This window comes from Pleuronectes platessa, chromosome 10 (genome assembly GCF_947347685.1).
Source record: "Pleuronectes platessa chromosome 10, fPlePla1.1, whole genome shotgun sequence".
NCBI classification, from domain to species: domain Eukaryota; kingdom Metazoa; phylum Chordata; class Actinopteri; order Pleuronectiformes; family Pleuronectidae; genus Pleuronectes; species Pleuronectes platessa.
Genome location: NC_070635.1, coordinates 25443036 through 25461085, shown reverse-complemented (window position 1 = coordinate 25461085; position 18050 = coordinate 25443036).

Here is an 18050-nt window from a genome sequence, read left to right as displayed (position 1 = left end):
AGCGGCCCAGAAGGACATGACTGGGCAGAAAAAGGAGAGTCCTCATCTGTAAGATTAGCTTTGGCAACTGCGCTTCTCTGGATGTCAGATCAGCAGAGTAAATTATATTGAGATCCTCTCAGAGATGACAGATGAAATCTGTCTCTTTGGGCTTGACGTGGAGCTGCAGGTGATACATGTTATGTGATAAGGCCGTGATGTCACAGCCGCAGGTGGCTCGCCGCACCCCACACCCACCCTCCCCTCGCCCCACTCCTCCTCCGCTTGTGTGGAAAATGGCAGCACTGTGAGCGCCTCACAGAGAACTTTTATCTCTCCCCATCTGTGTGGTCTCAGGCGCGATGATCTTGGACTCAAGCCATCTCAACCTTCATGCCATTTAAGAAAAAAGAAGAGGGGGGAGGGGGCGGCAGGGCGGAGAGAAAGGAGAAGGAGGGAGAAGGAGGGGCTGAAAAAAGCTGTCTTATACGACTTTTAAGTTTTATGGCGAGCGAGCAGCTGTTTGACATGTTATTGTTTGACATATAATTACATACAGTATCTCATTCTAAACCATTATGTGTCACGCTGCCTTTCTTTCCAATAATTTGTGATATTTTACATGTTTTTCACTCATCTTTTTTACTTAGTGTATTTTTATGTGTACATATTTGTATAACTGTTTACATGCAGTACAGAATGAAAAGGGAATTGTAGCCGAGCATATTTATCTGTTCTGCATTTTAATGTTATGATTTTTATTGATGATACAAGCTGTGAAAAAGACAGTAAAGATTTTTTCATAATTCAGATTAAAAACTGGTTCATGGTGCATGATAGCAGACACAATGTGTCCCTCTAAAGCCCCATTAGACGACCACCAGGCTTCTTTCAAATATGTGCTTTTGTGAATGAATTACAAACCGGATTTGATTTAATACCATATTATCGTTACTGTATTTTATACAATTGTCCGTGTTATCGCTTGGTCATGTTCACATTCGTGGTCCACCATTAGGTGAAAAGTCTGGACATTTTAAACATTTATGCATGATACAAAGCAAAATATGTTTTAGCTCACTACCTTAGAAAATTATTTGAAGTGCTTTTTCTTTTATCACTTTAGGATAAATACTTAAACCGTGTGTCCATTGCTTTTTATCTGTTCTATTTCAACAGTTCAATATGATTAAGCTCCTAACCCTCAAACCCTTTGTTCACAGCAATTCACTTACCACAGCAATTTCTATCTGACTGTTCAGTTTTCATTGTCCTTGGCCTTAGCTGTGTGTCAAAGTATGTGTTAATACACCTAGATTCCAATTCCTTGTATGTGTGCACTTTTCCAATAAAGCCTTTTCTGATTATTTTTTTAAATATCTTTTCAAATCCAATCTAAAAGCAAATGACTGTTTAAAATTTACAGTTGATAACTTGAGTTTTCCAGAATTTGGCCAGACTAGTAATCACTGTTTTACAGCGTCAAACCCAGGATACAAATATCTACCTTTAAATCACAGGCCTTAAACATGTGCTGTGTAATGAGATGAAGCACAAAAGGAGCAGTCAGAAATATGATGTGTATAAAAAAGAAATAAGAAGTTAAGTTGGTAAATGGCTTCGCTGCTAGAAGAGATGGGAGGGTATTTTCTTGCCAAGCCTTCCTGAACAAACAGGTACGCCTGTAGTTTTTGATAGGGACATCTTCACACTGCAGACACTGAGTGGAGCTTGAAGGACTTATCATTTTGAAACGAGGAAAAGTAAATATATGTTGCTTGTCAATAATTAGGAATGCCTTGCCTTTTGTTTCTATGCAGCAACTATGTATGTTGTTGTCAATGTGCCATTTCGGACTCAGCTGCACTTCAGAGATATAGAGGCTGGGCATGTTGTCATCCCTGTACTGCGATATTACAGCTTGGCACAGCTCTTTCATGTTAATGGATAAACACTGGTTAACAGTATATCAACTCTCAGGTTGTGTGTGTTTATACGTGGAATGGCTTTTAATATGGGCTATAACATCAAAGATTTTTTAAGGTTATTCCATACAGTAATTCTACAATTCAATTAATTTCTGCAATTGTATAAGCAAATGAAACAGGAGGGCAGCGCTAAGGCACAACATTCAGCTAAATAGCTTTGAACTACAGATAGTTTCCATTAATTAAACTGGATTGGAAGTTGTTTAATCAATTTCAGAGCCCCAAACAGTGACAATCAACCGCCTGCAGTCGGTGTGTGTGTGTGTGTGTGTGTGTGTGTGTGTGTGTGTGTGTGTGTGTTTGCATGCGTGAGAATGTGGTAAAAAAAAAAGAGACAAAAAAACGAAAGCATTTTGTCTGTTTGCAATGCTACCAGTGGTGCTGGCGTATAGGGTCTCGCTAATTAACCTCCACGTTGATAATGTGCTTAATTACTTTATATTGTGATTTAGTTTCGTCCTAGAGGTTATTCTCTCTTTCAGATTGCAGAAATAATCTCACATGCCTCAAAGGTGTTGAGCGGAGAATGCGATGCCCCAGTGAAACGTTGGTACAAGAACAGGCATCTGTGGATAGACTTTGTGATTACCACCGCATTGACATCAATGGGAACCATTTGACACCTGGCCCAGAGGGTGGGGCAGCATCAGGCTGCAGGAACTTTGATTTAATGAAAAAAAAAGAAAAAAGACAAGCATAGACGAGGGAGAAAAACTTGATGTAATTTTGTGTGATCACCATACTGGCCCTGTGTCCTATCAGACACAGGACCTCTCATCACCTTTACATTTCTCTGGGCTCATGAAAAGACCAGACACAGGTTTGATAAAAAATGAAAGGAAAAAAAAAATCTATTGCAACCCAAAATGAGTTGGAATGAGACTCAGATCCTTTGCCTTTTGATATCTGTCACTACGCAACAATTTGCTTGTGGTACAATTTAAAGTCCTTTGAATTTGAGGAGGTGAGAGAAGGAAGATACTGAGCCGCAAATGCAAAAACCTTAAACACTATATCAGTGAGATGTCATGCAGATTTTTTAACATTGTTTTCCATATATAATGTGGCTTAAATGTGCAAAACAGAGAGGAATTTCTGAATGACATTATTATGACAGTGTATGGCTTCTCGGCACTGAATGTAAAGGATCTATTAGCTCATTTCAGTATGTTTATAAAACAATAGATTATAAATTGCCACAGAACTGAAGCTGAGGAAATTCAGCTAAATACACCTTCACTTGGTAATGACATGGGATTGTTCCTAGATAACAATACACACCTGCATCTCCACCTCCCTCTATGGACACACACACACACACACACACACACACACACACACATACAGTACACACTCACCGCCCCCTCTCTCTGTTTGTTTTGTTTTGGGGAGTGAGGATAACACCTGCCTCTTCCCAGTTAATAGTCTTTCTAATTCATGGCCTAAACCCATTTAAAGGCAAACCCTTTCACAATTTGCTTAATTTCTGATGTCATTTCCACCCTATAATTACTGTCTGCTCCCTCATATTTATCAGTCAGTGTACCTGAAATGAAAATTTAAGACCTTGACACCACTTTTGCAGAATCAAAATAGTATTTAATTTGATGTCTTTGGCCGTCAAACAACATTGTTCGAGGGACGTAATTAGGACAAATGTATCTGTTTTTTTAATTTTGGGGATATTGCCAAGACATGTGGGACCTTTATGATAAGAAGGGGGAAGAAAACGTTTGAACGTGGCTGCCCAGTATCTCATAGTTATTGTGAACGTCTTTCAGGAAAATTAATGGCATGGGGGGAGACTGCAGCGTGGCTGTGGTAAAACAGGATGCAGATGTGGTCACAGTGCATCCAGGTAAGGAAACAGTCGTTTCCTACAACACAGCACGGACACACACACACACACACACACTCATTTTTAATATGAGGGGCACAATAGGAATTTGGATCATCGTCATCGTGTGTTCCTTTTACTCCCCCTGTTCTCTCTTTGGTCATCTTTGCCCTTCGACCCACTTCAGTTTTCCTTCAACATGTATTTTTTTGGTGTATTTAGAACTGGTTTGCATGGTTTCCTTGCATTTTTAACATCAGACAAATTAATTAGAAAATGCCCCTGAACTGGTTTTAGATTATTGTGAATACAGAAAATAATGTTTATCTCAATAAAAGGTTTTATTTGTATTAATAATAAATGACACTCAAAGCATCATTCAGTGAAAATGTATCATACATTTCCTCACTGCCACCACTTTATTAGACTACACTGATCTATATGCACATTAGAAGGAATATGTGCTCGACAACTGCTCCCAGCAGAGTGAAAAATTGCTCTTGGATGACAAACAGATTTTGGTGAGGTTTCTCTGCTCCTGTGTACCGCCAGAATTTCTGTACACAACCTGCTATATGTTATGTTGTCAAGACTCATTTTTTTTTCTGTGGCAAAGGAAAATTAATTGCGAAGAGGACGGAGAATTTGTTTTCATATTGGCTTGGTGGAGCTGAGTGCCAGGATGGAGGAGGACAGCTGTGGGGGAAGGCTGGCCGACCCGCTGCCTTCTGCCTCTCCCATGCCTAGCTGCACAGAGTCTGTGACAAAGCAAGCCTCCAGGAATACTGGGCAAACACTGAGAGCCTCTCACTGGGATCCGCACTACTTCCTGAGCCCACCACAGCCAACAAGATTCACACTTCCAGTACTGTCTCCACTTCTTTCTCTAAATTGAATTGTTGCGTCTGCATCCCACTGCTAGCAAAGATATGACATAGTCATGATCAGAAAATGCCTGTTCAGTCAGTGGCTTGCAAATATGAGCACAGCATCGCCCGCCTAGATGCTGAAATAGCAAACAAACACGTTCTTTTAACACGCTCTAACAACGCGGAACAAGAAATAAGGTCAAGCATGTTGTAAGTGATTCCACCTCTTCTCAATCTGCGTGTGCTCTCACTGTACGAGGCTGCCGAGGCTCAGCCAGGAGAGATGAGCAAGATAGTGGAGGCTGAGGTAGGAACCATTTTCACACTGCCACAATTACAGGAACCGTCATTACATTGCTCACTCTTACTCAAATACAGATAGAAGCCCCCAAAAATTATGCGCAGGCTAGGAGGAGAAAGTGGCTCACTTCTGTTTGCTAAATTAATCGCTTCCTAAATGGCTCCAGGCCAGGCAAAGTTAACATTTGCAGTTTCAAAGGTTTTCAGCGCTTGCAATGAGCCATGAAATTACTGCATGCCGTCGAAAATGGCAGCTGATGAAAAGCCCAAGGAGCAGGTCCCACGGGCAGAGAGAGCTTGGAAGTGAAATCTTAAACACAAAGTCTCATTTCTGATTCGGATCGTGGTGAAATTCAGAACCAAAACTCGAGAATGTGGGAGTCGATGTCCGAAAGCAGGACAGGTTGTGACAAGACAGATGATGAGCAGCTGTTTGCGGCCTGGCCGGCTCGTCCAGGACACTGTGCAGGCGGCGTGGGCACAGAGGTGGGGCTGAAGGAGCATAATGATGATGTCGAGGTGCTCAGCTGCTTCCAAAATGGACTGACCCATATTAGGTTTGATTAAATCACAGGGGTGACGCTGCACTTCTGCAGACATCATTAACACCAAAATGATTATAGCACAGCAATTTGGCTGAGCTGAGCCCAACCAATCCACATCAACAGTCTGGAACACCCACATTTGCATATTGACAATGTTAAGTTTGGAGCATGTGCATATGCATTACTAGCATAAAGCAATTCACTTCACAATCCAGGGCTTTAACTTGGTTAGAGTTTGAGGGTTTGTACACTACACAACACGGTCCTTTCCCCCCCAAAATTATTTGTTACCACAAATTTAAGACCAGTTTTACTAAATTCTTTACTACTGGTGCCACATTCCTCAGTGGCTGAGGAATAATATACATTAGAAATGAACGTTTACCAAAATAAAAAACTGTGCTTGGGATCTCCCAATCCTGCCTTGGCAGGAATGAAACCTCCCCCACATATCAATCTGCAATCATAGAGCCTAGCGGACACTTTGGATTGCAGAAACCTTGACCTATTTCTCAATGCTGGAGTGACCAACCAATCTGAGAGCCAATTTTTTTTTTTTTTTATAAAGCTTGTGTGACATGAAATTAGATCCTCAGTTAGCTGATATCTGGACGTGTTGGTAGATAACCATTTGATGTTGTCTATGTATCTATACTCTACTCTCAAGACAAAAAATACCCATAATATTTTTTATTTCAGAATTAGTGTTTATCTTGCTGCTCATGTATTAATGGTATTTAAATATGTTATGCCTCCATCATAAAACATTAGATACTCCATTGTTAGGTCAGATTTGGAGTGAGAGAGAAGTGCTGAATGTTTATAAATGAAAGCTTAATTAATTAAAGAATGCATTACATTTTAATAGTGAATCGTTATCTCTCGTTGTAGCCTCATTAATATGTGCCCCATGGGCATTTCTCTGCCGTCATTTCACCAGCAACCTGCTGGCTGCAGGTCCTGTGGCTATTTTATGTAGCATGGGATTGATAGTTGGCAAAATGAATGAGCACATGGAGGACTGGCCATCACCTTAACGTGTGTAGTTTTTACATCATGAGCTAATGCAGTGTTTTCCACAAAATTCTAAATAATGATTTATCATTGTAGAAAAAATATTTATATATCGCTATTTTACAAGGTCAGTTAATCCACATTACCAGTTCTACATTTTCTTGTTTATATGTCATTTTTGAGTCATGCTGAATGTTTTTAGTAACTTTATATATTCGGGTTTCGATGTTTTTTTTCCCAGTAAGGTCATCTGTGGTGCTCACAGCATTAAAATATAAGATTTAGATAACTAACTCATATTTATGTCATAGAAACTGTTCATATAAAAAATGGTTTATAGATTGTTTGGGCTCATTGAAAAGAAAATCTGAAAGTATAACAATTTGTTTCTTGATTAGAAAATTTTAAGTGATTCTGTTTGGCATTATAAAACGGTCACTGAATATGAACTCCACAATGGTCTGTCTATGGGCATGAGTGGAGGACCTGTTAAAATGGGGACTCTAATGATAAAGTATTAGTTAAATTACAAGGTCAGTTCACCTGTAATGGCATTGATCACTTGTCTTATTTCAGCATAAATATCATAATGAATAACTGCAACAACTATAGCAGTGGTCATGATAACTGTTTTACATTTGTGTTATTCTTTCATTTTGTAACGTGTGTGAACTTTCCATTTGACAAATATTTGAATGTATAAAGTCATTTGCACTGGTAAGTCACAAAATGGAAGAATGGTTTCCGTAGCACACAGTTTTGTATTATAGCACTGATACTGTGGGGGAAACCTCACAGCATGTGGAAACATGTTAACATGAACAAAACAATGCCATGTTCACTGGCCAAAGGGCATCCAAGTGCCTGTGCCACTTGAATAGTGTTGTTTAAAGCTTCTCCCTGAACCCAGTTGCTCTGAAGCAGCCATTTTCTCTCCTTTCACTCCTAATTACCATAGGCTCTCCAGCAAGTCCGCTGTTGCTCCATCTGTCCCCTCAGCCACTGACAGAGATGCTCTAATCACCTTGCATAGCAGGGCTCACATGGGAAAAGACAACACGGCCACCATACTGTCTCAGATACAGAGCCACTACTGGATGCCAACACTTCACAGGGGGTAAGCTATAAACACTGGCCGCAGCCTTGTATGGGATATGTTCAGTGATGTGCGTTGAAATGGAGCCATTTCATGTTACAGATCTCCAACACAGCCTGACAACGCTAATGCCAAATGGGGCTTTGTATGAAGTATATGTGACATATGCCGAGTGCACCGGCAGTCCATCAGTAGCTCACATCAAAATGACACTCAAGGGATGGAGCTCTGTTTTTGGAAGGATATGGCAGGTTTACATTAGGCCACATTAAGCAACACACATGTATGTTCTCATGGAATATCACAGCGGGAAGCCTTGGAAGGAAAAGTAGATTTTAATGTTCAAGAATATCGGAAAAAAATATCTAATTGAGAGGGGGGGGGGGGGGGGGGGGGGGGGAAGAGGAGCCTGTAATTAAAAATAACCTTTATTTAAAAAAGCCTGTATACGTTCTAAAGCTCTACCACCACAAATCCATGCATTATTTAATCTGACTCTGTCTGCCCTGCAGCTTGATATCTCACCCTGCTCTTATTTGATTCCGTTATTCTCACCCAGGTTGACACCTCCTTACTTCTCATTTCTGCTTTACCACTTCTCTGTGACTTTCATGTGTTCCTTTGTGGGGCACTGCAAGTTTCCTCCAAAACTTTTCCCGAAGCAGAAGAGAGAAACTTTCCGGTTCTGCCAGAAATCCTTCTCATCTTGGCGGAGGAGCAGCCGAAGAAACTCTCAAATGATGACAGCCATCGTGAAAGGGCAGATAAGCCCGTGTGGCTTTGCCTCTGATTGTATGTTCATCTCATTCTGATCCGGCCGCGATTCTAAGCCCCTGTCTCGCAGTCCTCACTCTCCCAACAGTTGATCTTCTGCATGTCATTGAAATCGTCTTATAGCTGATCCAAGAGACAGGGGGACAGTGGCTGTTTGTCACCCAACTTCAGTCTTGGCAAAGAAGACAAGTCATGCTGTGGTTTTTCTTTTAGTTTACAATGTGACAGAGTGACTAGTTATTTTCTGTGGATTGTTTCTGTGGTGCACCGGATGATTAAAACACATTGTGAATCAGTTTTTCATGTTGAAAAAAACGATCCAACATTAATACTATAAAAGACAACTGTGACTTGCAATTATGAGCTCATGCTGTTGTTGGATGTCTTTTTTAACTGAACAAACAGAACACATATGAATATACTGTAGGTTCTGCCATTTGTGTTCACTATAAGCATAATGAAATTAATGCTAGAAAAGGCACAGATACCACTTCACCATTATTCTGATGAAATCTGAGCTATTACTTTTAAAAAGTACTCTCTTCAGCAGCCTCTTTTCAAAGTAAAACAATCAAATTTCCATTAACACAGAGAAACAGCAGCAACCACCAATCTGATCACCAGGAATCATCATGAACAAATTTCACAAATTCAACAGCAGAACATTTCAACATGTAACTAATGTAAAGCGAAAGTCATATCGGGATGGAGGAATGTTAAATGGTCTGCAGCTCTTCTCTAGTCCTGATGACCACTCGCTTTAAGTGCAGTTTTGCCATTCACCCATTAACACACATATTCACGCAAGGCATCTTTGTGCAGCACTTTCTCTATCAGACCTCAAACACTCACTAATGGCACAGGGGCAATTTGCGGTCCCGACACAGCGTACTCTGTCTTATCCGCCATACATTTTCTATAAACCTCACTAATGCATTAACAGCTCGTCATTCAAATGTGAACCCTGCTTATATAAACCTTCAAACTCCATACATGGAGCGATGAACTGCACAATCAAATGAATCTTCAGCGACACCAAGAAAGAATACAACACTGCTGCTCTTTCATACCTTTGTATGTGTCTTTGTTAACAGCCAGTAGTGAGGTAACAGTGATTATTAACTCCTCTGAATATGGTGCCTCTGTTCCTTAATACACACATCTAATATATGACCTGGTGTCATTTATTTTCTTTAATTTAAATGTAATTTCTAACATATTACTTTTTCCATACACCCCGTCGCCATTGTTCTTATAGGTCTTACGAAAGGCTACTTATCACTTCATTATTGCTCTGTGCTTCTTCATAATCACCACAGTTAATGCTTTCATAAATAACAAGATACACGCTGCTGGCATTACAATTACCAATAAGGAAACAAATTAGCAGAAATGACCACAATGCACTTTATTTGTATGTATGAATGAAGATTGTAACACAAGGGGTTTCAAAGAAATGTACGGACGTGCTCATTCCCCCAGCAGTGTGACAGAAAGTGGCTAACATACAAAAAATAGCACCAAATTCCTGGTTACTCAGAAAGTGTAAACACTGAGCTTAGGTTGATGAAATCATATGTTGACAAGAGCGTCTAGTGGTTGGACTTATCTTTAAGGTAAGTGGAGCAAACCGGAGTGTGGAGGCAACTGGAGGCTCCTGACTTGGTGTAAAGCGATACACTATAGAGGAAGCTGAAAGGTTCTTTCCACTTCATAAGGCACCGCTCCTCCACCATGGTTATCAAAGCTTAATATTTGATTTTAGTTGACCATTTTCCATTAAAAACATGATATGATAGCCACTGTAAGAGTGATGGACCCAAGCAGAGGGAGTGCCCCCCCCCCCCATGGGAGGTACGTACCCTGCTTACTAGAGTGTGCAGGCCCAACAGTTCCTTTCACTTAACTTGACATTTCCAGCTGCACTGTCTGCAGCCGGTCCTGTGTGGTGTCACATCTATAGCCCCTGCAGTATGCACTGCTGAACGCTGCGGGTCCTAAATGAGGTCCCAACGGGAAAGCAGAGCTGAGGACAGAGGTGTGTGTGTGTATAAGTGTGTCTATGTGTGTGTGTGTGTGTGTGGGGGGGGGGGGGGGGGGTGGCATTATCTGAGCCACTAATGAACAGTTGTATAATTTCTATCAAAAGCAGTCATGAGGCCTGCTCAGTCTTACGGTATCTCCTCTAAATAGTGTCGTGATAAAGGGACTGTTAAAAGAGGAGAGCTGGTGGAGGAGGTGGGGAGGAGAAGCTTGGAGCTGTCAAGAGGGGCCACTTTGGTCAGGAGGAGCGCTAGAAAGGAAAGTCTCTCCGCCTTTATCTGCCATTTCCTGCTCCCTTCCTGGCTACATTAATAATCTGTAAGAGCAGACAATCACGCACGGCCGTTAGAGATAAAACACGGATGACAAAATATCAACTTCCTGCTACAAAACTCAAAGCCGTTATTAGAATATCAGGCACAGACGGTAATTAATTTCAACTTTAATTACTTCCACTGTTCCTGTAGATTAGATCACAGGTTTGAGATGGGTTATTAAAACAACTGGGGGAAATCTCCAATGAAAAAAAGAAGGGAAAAAAATGTTAATTTCTTCCCACCCCGTCTCTTAACCTGCTTGTTGAGCGATGCAGTTACATCTGTGGTGCAGAGAAGGGGTTGATACGATGTAGATGTAAAAGACACCCTATCACTTTGGCTGGAAGCTTTCCACGTGCAACACTTATTGATAAGCAACGACATATCATCCGAGGTTATCATGACCTTGTGTTTTCCATCTTTATCAGTGACAGACAATACAAGTGGTACAATCCGCAAAATCTGAAGTGGGTGTGAAGCGTTGGCAGCGGGATAGCAGCAGTGTTTCGGTAATGCAGTAATGTGTTCATTTGAACTGTATAGAAGGAATTGATCATGGTGTCCTGTTTGTTCTTTCACTGGCCAACAATCGCCCTCTTCACACAAATGTTCATATGCACCATATACTTGCACATTTAGTTCTTTGTCATGTATGTCCCAGAAGCTCCTCTCCCCATAGGTCCTTCCAGTCTGTATAGCTATTCCTCATATTTCCTTCTGTAGTTAAATAAAATTTCATCAACTCGTCCTTTGTCTATAGGGGCTCTGTGTTTCTCTACTGTCAAATCTATTCTGTGTGACCAGAATTCATAGGTTGTTGCTCATGGTGGATGATGATTGTATGAAGAGAAGGACTTTGATAGTAGACACTGGTTAAGCACTTGGTTGAGGTTAGGGAAATACTGTGGTTGCATTTAACATTTAAATGTTAACAAAATAAAACATACCCTATTCTGTAAAGTCCCTTTTGTCCCTTTTATCTTTTCAAAATGTTTGAACATGCATCCTTCCCAAACTTTAAGTAAGTACTGAGTGTTGGATCATAACCATACAAAGTTGGATAATGCTGTGGTTGAGCAGATGTTGCAAGTGCTGAAGAAAACTAATGGGAATGCTGAGAGTGAACATTTTCCTTTCTGAGTAATTTTCTTATTACATTGACATAAATGTAATTAATAAGTAACGGAAATATCCAGGGGACAAGTTGAATATATTCCATTTCCAACTCATCCCTAAGTTTATAGGTGTATTTCTGTTTTGGCCCTTGCATTTAAAGAAGTGTCATAGAGGGACAGCCTACAAAGAGCAAGCAGCTCACAAAGACCAGTGGTTGCTTCACTATCATTAAACCAAAGTAAAAGTAAAATCTGAGATCAACAAATTCCATTTGTTTTTCTGCTTGTATTGAAATTTGAATTGAGTGAGGCTTTTATATGTCCCTGTAATAGAGAATTCGGGGTGTTATAAAGGGGCCATTCAGGAGCAATCCTGATCTATCAACACATATGACCTCGAGTGCAGCAGCAGATATGAAACTGATGAGGTCTTGATTTCTTTACAGTAAATAGGGAGCTGCATTCAGCCGTGCGCCTTAAATCCCAACCAGGCAGCCCGGCCTTATTTCAATATGACGACCTTGTATCAGTTTATTCAATGCACATTTCTCTTCTTCAATCAAAATAACATCAGACACCCTTTCATAATTTGCAACCTCCTGTATATGTAAATAATCTGCTGCGACTGGTAATATCATATGGAACACACAACATATTAACTGTGGATTATAGAAAGAAGAAAATGCACTGCATTTCAAATCAAACACAAACCCTTTTCCCTGCTATCTTTCCTTAGATGGCCTAATTAATTTACTTCAACTATAAATACATATTTTGTTCCTTAGCGACGCAGCACACAGACCAGAACTGGTTTGGTGCATCGAGTCTTCATTACACATGAGTGTTAAGGGGTATGTGGGAACAGCTAATCTCACAATCCCTGCCACACAATAAACAGAGTGACAGAAAGGAAGGATGTATGAGATAAGTCGCCAGTGATGAAACTGGATGCCAAAAGGAGAAGACAGTATGTAATGAAGAGAGAGCAGAGGGGAATGTTTAAAATAAGTTCAAGAACAAAGATAAAGCCCAAGGATGATGTTATCAGCGGGATTGAAGAAAGCATTTCAGCAACATAATGGTCACAATCACTTAATCAGCCCGACTCCACCCAGCACCGTCCCTGTCTTCCATCATATGCTATTTCCCCAGCTCCAAACAGTCAATTTTCAGTGTGTGTGTGTTTGTGTGTGTGTGTGTGTGTGTGTGTGTGTGTGGGTGGGTGTGGGTGTGCCTGAGAGGGGAGACATCCGAGCAAAAGGGTTACAGAGAGCATTGGTGGCTCTGTCATAGCGCCGGGTGGCCTTGCATTTCCAAAGCTAAAGCACTTCAGACTTGAAATCAGGAACATGAAACAAGGTTCAGTAAATTGAGATTGAAGGTTTTGTAAATGTTTAAATGCATTTACGACAAAACAAAAGTGAGCTAATGAGGTTCTGATCGAAAACCAATCCTAATTCAAGATAAATCATTATTCAGTTATTCTTATAATGAATATTATTCAAGTGCTGCACTGTTGCACACAATATATTTACCTTTATTGCACTTTACTCAAGTATTTCCAGTTAATGTTTCTTTCTTTTTCCACTCCAGACAAATGCTTTACTTTTTTACGCCACCATATTTCTTCTGCATCTATCATCTATGAGTTACGAGAGTTGCAAAATACAATGAATGGTCCATCAGCAACAGAAAGTGCTGCTCATGAATTTTTTTTCCACCACAAACATTCATTTCTGATCACGCAAAATCTGTGATGTGACCTGTTATCTTCTGTTTTAGGAAACAGGTTTAGTTTAGGTGTACAGGTTTTGCATGCTGTTCTGTTTTCTTCATAGAGTGTCTGGAGAAACAGGATGACCCTTAAGGGTCATAATACTTTCCAGTAAAAAGCTAAAAGATGCTGAATAGGATTTCCAGAGTTGCCAAAAAAGATAACTTGCATGTAAAAAATTTCCTCAGAATAAGTACTTCTGATACCTTTAATACTTTACAGAATACTATTACTCCTGTACTTTTACTCAAATTTAGGATCTGGACACTTACTCCTCCACTGAGAGGTGAAAAGAAAAAACACAAACTAAGCCTTTTGTCAGAATGACCCAGACAACAGAATAAAGTCAAAACAAATAAGGTGCAGACCTTATAAAGGTGTCATAACCACAGTATAACGGATGCTGATAAAACTGCTGCATAGACTCTGGATTCTGTGACGGTTTCTCCCTCTAAACTTTCCGTCCCTTTACTGTGATCCACCGCTGTAGTGTAGCGGCATCTCCCCAACAAGCTTATTTCTAAAAGCTGCCGCCGAAGCTCGGTTCAAATCCTCCCGATCCCGGTCCCTGCTGGGGCTGGACCGCTGGCCAAACTGAGATCCTCAGACAAAGGCTGGCCCCCGAAACTTCTCTTGATTTGGACGGGCACGCGACTGCCGCGCTCTGCAAACACCATAACACCATCTCTGTGCTCATTTGTGAGGCCTTTAGCTCTTCATGAGTTTGCGATTAGCAGCACTTTGGTTTGATGGCAGCTCACCAGTTGTAAAAGTCGGCGCGGACAGTGGCCCCCCCTCCGAGAGCAGCTGGTAACTTGGCCTCTAATTCGCCGACCCCACATGTACCAGGCAGGGCCCAACCATAGCTTCAGGACCACGCAGCAGTAATGCTCCACAACAGGCATTTTGAAAGATAATGACACCACAGGCTGCACAAATGTTGAAAACCCATGTAAACACAGTGCCAGCATGGATGTTAAGATGACATCTGCAGTCACCCATCACTGCTGTCTGCAGCGTTTCATAAAATCAGGATAAATCCCTTTCAAATGTCTGTTTTTAAGGCTGTTGTCATGAATGTGACCCTGCAGGGTATCAAATCAAGTTTAATTTGTACAGCCCATGTTCACAGATCACAGTTTGCCTCATAGGGCATAACAATCTAGACAAGGTGTGGCATCCTCTGTCCTTAACCCTCAAAAAAAAGGGAGGAAAAACATCTGGGTTACAGGTGCTGGATCCCTCTCGCAGGACGGAAGACAGACGTGCAATAGATGTGGTGCAAAACTTAGCACATCAACAAAATAACAAAGTTTACAACGTTCAAAAGAAAAGCCTTATCTTTTATCAATAGTTAAAGCATTCATTTCAAAACTAAATGTCTGACAGATATGCAGGGGAAGGGGGGCATGGGGGGCATGGAGGGCAGTGCAGTGCAGCGATGGCAATGGCAATGATAGAGGTGTGGTACTTGTAATACATGTTGGCAGGCACATTGTTACGACCGGCTCGTAGGCCGCAACAAAGGAGGGAGATCCACACAGAATTATGTTATATACAAACTGAAATGTATCAAAGAAAATGTCAAGAATTAACAAGGGATGTGGTAAAAGGGAATCAGTAGTGAGTGTGGGTGTATGGTGTGGTGCATGTTGTAAGTGTGAACAAAAAAGAATCAAACACAAAAGAGAAGCAGCACACAGGGTGGTTGCAGCAATACTGGCCAGGTGCTCCCAGTTAACTTAATGGCATCTCTGCTTCAACCAATCAAGGATCTGCGAGATTGCGTGCGCACACACACACACATTATATATATATATATACACACACACAAACACACACACAAACACACACCCAGCTCATTGGCCGTCACAACATCAACAGTGCTGGTTTGAGAATTGTGGAAAGTCATGGCACATAGTCTGCTTGCTGGGTCTGTCATGGGTTTCCTTGTGTTCTATTTAATTAAATCCAACTTTCAAGTGAATTGAACCGGTGTAGTCCACGAGGCAGGGAAAACGTTGAATGAGGGTCAAGGACTTTGTTGTGTTTGGATCACAACATCAAGGCAGGTGAGCCTTAAACTAAAATTATATCTGAGACCTCGGCCCATGACTCTATGTTCTGTGATTGATATATTGTCACATGATATAATAAGGTCAAAGGCTTGCTTCAATCTAAATCACATACCTGTATCCTGCCACACAAAGAAAGAATAATACAACACCAGATGTGAACATAGATGTAGCTAGGGTTGCAAAATTCCGGGAATATTCAAAGTTGGAAACTTTCGCTGGGAATTAACGGGAATATACGGGAATATATGGGAATATATGGGAATTAACGGGAATTAACAGGAATTAACGGGAAATTGTGTGGGTAATTTATACTAACTGTATTTACCTTGTCTTATACAGACATAAATATAAACATTTGTTTTGTCATAGGCTGATTTGAGCCCTGAGGAAACTTTGGGCACACATGCTTCTGGATCTGTGTCATTCTTAACATAGGTCTTTGCACAGTATTTGCAAATGTACACAGCCTTTCCTTCTACATTGGCTGGGGTGAAATGTCTCTATACAGGAGATAGTGCACGTGGAATTGTTCTGTAGAATAAGATGAGAAAAAAGCTTGTAAAAAAACACTAATGCAATGCTAGAGATATAAATAGTTGGCCAAACAATTGGAATCGTCTTTAAAAATATTTTACAATTGATGGATAAATGAATAGAAAGAGGCTAGATGAACTGATGAACAATCCTCAATCAGCATGCTAATATATTTCCCTGAGTAATATCATCGAAACTTACCTGACTAGTCCTGCACACTACAGCAGGCCTCAATAGCCCTGCTGTAGTGTGCAGGATGCCGGGAATTATCTGCACAAGTGATGGAGAAATGCACAGTGCAGGGTTGAAATTCACCGAGCAGCATGGGCTGCATTCCATACATTTTTAATATAGAGTTTTGAATGATGTTTTTTTTGCTCAGCGTTTAATTTGCGTATATATATTTTTTTTCAAAATTCCCGAGCTGAATATTACCATGGAAAGTTTCCGGAAATTTACCAGAAAGTGTCCGCCCATTTGCAACCCTAGATGTAGCACACGCTTATTACAGGTCAATATCAATACAACTGTTGTTGCATGTATAATGTCAGAACATGTGAGTACAAAAGCAGTTTATTAAATATAAATATTTGTTCAACCGGCTCTCGGACAAGATAATAGACCCAGAATATAAAAGGATATTTATATCAAAATGGAAAATGGCTCATTATGCTTGTACCATAAAACTTTATGTGGTGATGGACACAAACGCTTTAGGGTCATTATAACACTGAGCTCAAAGGATTCAACATGCATGTCTGAAGAATAAGGATGCATGGACTACTTACTCTACATTAGAAGTCTTTCCAAAGAGCTTGGACATTAAAAGACTTGCTTTCAAGTTATTTTTTATTGTTTGCTTTTGTAACAAACTGAAATTATAATGTCTGCGTACAACATAACATGTTTGTATTGAATTTTAAGCCAGCAGTTATACTGCATGTCATAATTAACACAGGTTTATGCATACCTAAATACTTCACATACTTTTCTATACCCTGCACACACATAACTCTGCACATTCACATTTATAACAACAACACAAACAAAGACGCACAAAGACAAGAGAACACACAAAGACAAACTTCAATCAAAGGAATCATCAAAGAATTTGTCCATCTTATCTAAAGCCAGTCAGCATGTTGCGTGAAACTGACATGCGCTGCCTCGTATGTAAAACTAGGATGCATCGAATTTAATAGTCAGTAAAGATTGGATATATTTCCATTGAGGTAAATCTTCTGGATGTAAGAGCAGAAAGGTTGCTAATGTTCCAGTGCAGATATCTGTTCCTGTTCTTTTAACTCACACTTAAAAAACAAATGGTTATTGGTATAAATTAGTCCAGCAAGACTAGAAAATGTGATGTAAACACATGATGTTTTGACATTGATCTGGGATCAATATTTTTTATTTGATCTCAACAATTCAAAGCATTCCTCGAGTCATTAGACATTTAAGGCTGCTTTAATCAAAGACAGAGGCTCAGCTTATCAGTTTAGAAATATACTTTAAAGAGGTGTTTGGGAAAAAAACAAGGAAGGAAAATATAACAGTGGCGCAACAGAGACAACGAGATCTCATAGACTGGCTGGACCAACAGTTGATGGCTCTGTGTGGTGTGGGCCACAGCCGAGCATCAGACAGTAGATCATGGTGTCGCAGCCTTGTACTGTGTCTCTCAGGCCACCACCATACTTCAAGCTGTCTGCCCGAGGCAGTTATGTCCACTGTTAGCAATAAAGAGGCTTCATGTAGCCTTTCAGTTTTTTGTTCTTTAACACCTC